Raw genomic sequence first — 6,203 nt, forward strand, 5'->3', positions numbered from 1 at the left:
TGCTGGTCTAAAGGATCCACTGGCCACTGTCAGTGCCTCTCCTTTGCCTCTATATATAGCTACCATATCACCTAATATCTCAGGCTGCTCAGCCCACCTATCGATGATGGTGGGTCATGAGCATGAGCAGGCTTTCATGTCCTGGTTGCAGAGAATGATTGCTTCCATGTTTGCCATACTATTATCCTGATTCACCAGGCAATTGATTGCAGGAGATCAATTTAAACCTCCTTTCCTGTTGACTACCATAACAGCACAGTAGCCAGGATGTTTTGTGCTTTCTTATGGCTTTCAAATGAATGTCTTTCTGATCATTAATTTGCAGAGTCTCTGTGCGAGGTTCCTTTACTTTTTTGGTTTTTCCAAATATTTTTGGGGTGATTTCCAGGGTTATTTAGATGTTAGCTCTAATTGTTGACCTAAGGAGGCAGTAAGATCTTCTGCCTTAGAGATGTTGACTTTTTGACTGTTTGCTGGTGAAGCAGGTAGCATAGACCTTGGGGTAGATAGCGTTAGGTCCTTAATTGAGGCCTCAATGTCTTGCTCGCTTTGCCAGTGGATTAATGCTTCTATAGAGTGGAAACTGTTTGCCTTAATTAGTGCTCCCTGGTGTTCTCTCTATTCGATGGGATCCCCCTGGACGGTGTAACATAGTTCCTTACTTGGCGGGGGATGCAGCTACTGCCCATGTCTGCCACTTTTGTTCCCCCAAGCTAGAGCTAGGTCAAACACTTCCCTTTCCCATTCCCTGGGGCATGAGTGTGATCTATACCTTAAGGCGAGATTACTATAAGAGGGAAGGTCGGCCATACTTTGGCTTGAACCTAGTCTTAAGAATTTATAGTTTGTTGCATCATCTGCCAATCCACAGGGCAATCTAGAATTGTTAGTTGCCTATCTGCTGTATGGAAGTATTGAGTTATTACCCCTTGATAGGGAGCATTTACTGAGGGTTGCTCTTGCTTAAGTAACAGGGCCGTACTTCTTGTGACCCTGGTTGCGTTTGGGCTGCTAAATTCGTGATTAACTGTGTCAGCACCTAAGTGGCAGGAGGCCTTCTTTTTGGGCGCCATGTTCATCGGAAAAAATGCCAAAGGTTTAGGGTTGATGGCCCATAGCTATAATGATTCAAAAAAGGGGGTGGTGATCAACAGAGTGCCTGAATTAAGCAGACCACTCTTACCCAGTCCAAAGATCAGGGCTTGATCCATCACCGTTTTTTAGCTCACTGCACCATCCCAGCTCAGAACTTGGCTATATGCAAATTAGTCTGTTCCTGTCCCAGTGCATGATGGGAACAGGGCAAACCAAACTACCAAGCCAATTCTTATACTGGGAAGGAAACAAGCTACCGGGGACCGGTTTCTGGCATTTCAGCCTCGTCGGCCCGGCTTGCTTGAATCCTGATGGTGCAATGAGCAAGGGACTCACATCTGAGTATACCCTTCCACGCTTATGGTGGACAAAATGATTCAAAAAAGGGGGTGGTGATGAACAGAGTGCCTGAATTAAGCAGACCACTCTTACCCAGTCCAAAGATCAGGGCTTGATCCATCACCGTTTTTTAGCTCACTGCACCATCCCAGCTCAGAACTTGGCTATATGCAAATTAGTCTGTTCCTGTCCCAGTGCATGATGGGAACAGGGCAAACCAAACTACCAAGCCAATTCTTATACTGGGAAGGAAACAAGCTACCGGGGACCGGTTTCTGGCATTTCAGCCTCGTCGGCCCGGCTTGCTTGAATCCTGATGGTGCAATGAGCAAGGGACTCACATCTGAGTATACCCTTCCACGCTTATGGTGGACAAAATGATTAAAAAAAGGGGGTGGTGATGAACAGAGTGCCTGAATTAAGCAGACCACTCTTACCCAGTCCAAAGATCAGGGCTTGATCCATCACCGTTTTTTAGCTCACTGCACCATCCCAGCTCAGAACTTGGCTATATGCAAATTAGTCTGTTCCTGTGCATGATGGGAACAGGGCAAACCAAATTACCAAGCCAATTCTTATACTGGGAAGGAAACAAGCTACCGGGGACCGGTTTCTGGCATTTCAGCCTCGTCGGCCCGGCTTGCTTGAATCCTGATGGTGCAATGAGCAAGGGACTCACATCTGAGTATACCCTTCTACTATAATGGCCCTTAACCCTTAGTATATGGGCTTGATGTAGGTTGCTCATTTAATGATAACAGGAGGCTCACCTTAGCTCTCCTGCTGGGGGTCCTTTTGATGCCCTGTATCCGCCGCATGCCTTCTTCTTCTTCCCCTGGGGTTGGGCAGCTATAGAGTTCCTTGATGGTAGCTGCAGTGTTGTTGTTTGTGCCTGTTTTGGTTGGCACACTGCGAATGATCGAGAAGTCGTATTTTCGCGGCCGAGCACTCCCCCCGTTAGTCCAGTTGTTCCTACTTCCCCTGGTAGGTGGCCAATGGCTTGAAGACTGTGAATGGTACTCGTGTGGGGGCAAAGTGGTCACTCCAGGCTCCACATGCTGCACCCAGACTATCTGGGCCACCTACGTGGAGCTTGCCAAGGGCACTCACTCACTGGCAGCACTCTAAGGCCGCCACACTCGCTCAACCCCATCAGGCTGTGATAAGGTCCTCAAGGACCTCACAGGGATCCCACAACACCTAAGAACCAGGCAGCCATAAGCCTCATGCCGGTCCTTCCCACTTGGGACTCCTGGTCCAACGGACCCTCAGTGGGCCATGCCAAAACTGTAGCAGACCCAGACCGGAAGCTAACTCTGCTATCTGCCCGGTTGTCGGCCATCTAAAAGTAACTGGGAAATCGCCGCCAGCAGACAGCAAACGCGTTATTGGAGCAGGGAGCTGTGCGCCTGTAAGAGAGCGATGAAGCAGCGGACGGCAGTGGTGCACAGCTCCTCCTCCTCCAAACATTGTGTGTCAGTCGACATGCAAGTGATGAAATATGTGAGGTCCCATTGGCACCTAAGAACGGTGGTATCTAAAGAGGTCCTGTGCTGGTCGGTGGCAGAGGAGGCAGAACAACGCAGGACCAGCAGAGGCTATGCAAACTCCTGAAGTTGTGGATTTATTTATTTATTGAACTTGTATGGCGCAACAGCTACCCTGAGGGTTTCCCGGCGCCTTGGATCCGTACTCCACCATAAGGATGTCAAATCTAAACAACATTATTGGTTAAATAGACAGGCCTTAATACCTTTCTGAAATTTTCTGTAGCTTGGTTCCAGTCGCAATTGCAACGGGAGCGAGTTCCACAGAGTTGGAGCCAGGTAAGCGAAGGAGCGGCCTCCCATTCGCGCATGTTTAAATCTAGGGACAATGAATCTTGCCTGATTTAAAGAACGAAGGTTACGGGAGGGGATGAATTTTCGTACCAGCTTACAAACGTAGTCTGGGGCTTCCCCCGTGTTAATCCTGAACATAAAACACAGTGCTTTAAATTTAGATCGACTGCCCATCTTCAGCCAGTGTAGGTTGTGTAGATGATCAGAGATATGCGCCTGCTTAGGGAGGCGTAGAAGTACCCTGGCTGCCGCATTTTGGACGACCTGTAACCGACGTGTGATCTCCTTATTGGTACCTAGATAAAGGATATTTCCATAGTCTAGTCTAGAGCCAATAAGAGCTTGGACTACTGTTTTTTGTGTCCCTTCAGGGAGCTCCAAACGAATTTTCCTCAGCCATTTTAAAATGGCAAAGCAGATGGATGCCGTTTTGGCCGCTCGTGGTCGGATAGACAGTTTATTGTCAATTACAACACCCAGATTGTGAGCAGATTGAACCGGTATTGGGGTAGGAACCATTTCCGTAGGCCAGTGTGCCAGTCCCCAGAGCTCTTTTTGTTCTCCAAAGATGAGCAACTCAGTTTTCTCCCCATTCAGCTTCAATTTCTTGGCGAGCATCCATTCCGCCATTCTTTGCAGCCCATTGAGGAGGGGAGATGTTTCCGACTTGTCTGCTACAGATAGGGAGAAAACCAGCTGCGTATCATACGCATAAGAAAATATTGTACGGCCAGCTACCTCTGCTATTTTTGCTAGCGGACTTATATAGATATTAAAAAGCAGCGGGCTCAAAATCGACCCCTGAGGCAATCCATAAGGAGAAGTCATAATATTGGAGGTGTTATTTTTGGGAAAAACATTGAATGATCTGTTAGACAGAAAATGTTCTAACCAATTCAGAGCTGTACTTCTCATCCCTATCCCTTCAAGAGTCTGAATCAATGTTTCATGGGACATGGTGTTGAAGGTGGCACTCAAATCTAATAAAATGAGTGCCACCGTACCATCCCTATCCAGTACTTGACGGATGGTTTCTGTCACTCCTAATAATGCGGCTTCCACCCCTACAGGCACAACCACTGCCCCTTGTGAAGTCCAATTTGCAAACACTGGCTTTCTCCATCGAGGCTACACCTCTGCTTGTAGAAAAACTCCCTTCCATAGGGGTCCCTCAAGAAGGAGAATCCCACAACACTGCCACCTGGAGGAAAGCCCTGATCCACAAAAAATAGCACCAATTCTGCGGAAACAGTGGCAGTTGTATAGTGTGACTCCAATGTATTGTATCTCATGGCGTCTCATGGACTATTCCTGGCAGATTTCTGTCTTCATTGCAGCAGAAAAGCAGAAAGGGATGGCTGTGCAGGTGGAATTGGATCTCGTTGTGAAAGTGGCTTTGTATACCCTCTTGGGGCTCAAAGGCAGAGAATGTGACCTGGGTGCTATTCTAATCCAGCTAATGTCAAAACCACTGTTTGCCGTTTCAAACTCAGAAGACAACGTGGTATGGACAGGCTGGTTCTGCTGTACTTTTGGGGATGAAGAAGTGTTGGAATTTTTACCAGAAACTTTTACATGCCTTCCTTTATTTTTGGTGAATGACCCTGAGGCTTTCGCTGCTTTAGTTGGTAGCTGGTTCCAGAAGACCTTTGACTGCTGCATTAGTGACTTGGCCATCAGCTCACGGGACCTCTCGTGGATGGCTGCCATGTGGATCGGCTATGAAATGCACAGTCATCTCGCCCCAACAGAACTCTTGTTTTCTGTGCCTAGCCACCCGCAAAGCCTTGACATTTCATTTCCTATGCCATACATCCAGAAGATGCTCGAGCCTTGTGGGGCGATATTCATAAGAATCTGGATGAAGTCACATAGGAGGAGATGCAATTGTTCTTGAACTGTTTTTTTTTTCACATTTCTTCCGTCACTTCAAGATGCATCTGTCTGCCACAAAGTTGGTGAAAGTCTCCACTTCTGTGGCTTCAGTTCACTGTGATGGAAAAGTAAAGTTCCTGTGTAGCGATCATCTCACCCGGGTCTTGGAATTACTGACAGAGCTGGCCTTCAATCAAATACAGTATTAACCACTGGGATAATGCAACACCAGCATTTTCTCTAAGAGGTGCAAGTGAAGTTGAGCATTTCAGTAACACACCCTCCTGTTATCGCTTAGAGCACAATAACTGGCACGTTGAGCTGTGGATAGCAGGCTAATATCCATGAATATACCAGGACCCTTTGGGGCTGCTCGTATTTCTCAGTCATTTCAAGATGCTTCATCTTGGAGTCTGTTTGCAGGTTTGCTTTGACACTGCTCCATAACTTGCATGGTTGCTCAATCTGTTGTGTTTGAATTACCAAAATGTCAGAGGAGACGTTGCCCTTACCTTCCAAATCGACTGTGAACAGAATGTTTGTTCAGTGTTAATCAGGCTTCGATCTGCTGATCATGTGGAATCTGATATTAGTTACAATCTTTGACATTCAACTACATCCCTCTGTGCCATAAAGAGCCTTGAGCAGTTTTAAACAAAAAAAAAAGTTGCTGTATTAGACACTATCAGAGTTGCAGGCCTGATGGATTTTACCTTGTTTAGTAGCTTACGTTCCACGTGGACCACCAACGTGTAGAAAATATCTTAAATTATGTTTTTATATTATGGAAGGAAATTCCACACAGTGGTACATAATATGTGCAACTATTGAAAGTCTAACATTTTTGGGACATCTGTATAGTTCTGAAGTATTGTATTGCATTAAAATGGGCACTTTAAATAGTTTTACTTGTAAATATGTGTTTATATGTATAGTGCTGTTAGTTTTAATTATTACAAATTTACAAATATGAGAGGTTATAAACAGGCATTGCGGGGGTGTAAGTTATAGTTAGCTCAGGTAACTATAACTGCTGAATGTCAATGGCTTTGT

The 6,203-nt window shown here is 46.1% G+C and overlaps 1 pseudogene; it reads left to right on the top strand.

Annotated features, from left to right (window-relative positions):
• Positions 1-4,302: 4,302 nt before the first annotated feature.
• Positions 4,303-5,359, top strand: LOC144828227 (centromere protein L pseudogene; annotated as a pseudogene).
• Positions 5,360-6,203: the final 844 nt, after the last annotated feature.

The sequence above is a fragment of the Lissotriton helveticus genome, chromosome 4_1, assembly GCF_964261635.1.
Source record: "Lissotriton helveticus chromosome 4_1, aLisHel1.1, whole genome shotgun sequence".
In the NCBI taxonomy this organism is placed as follows: Eukaryota; Metazoa; Chordata; class Amphibia; order Caudata; family Salamandridae; genus Lissotriton; species Lissotriton helveticus.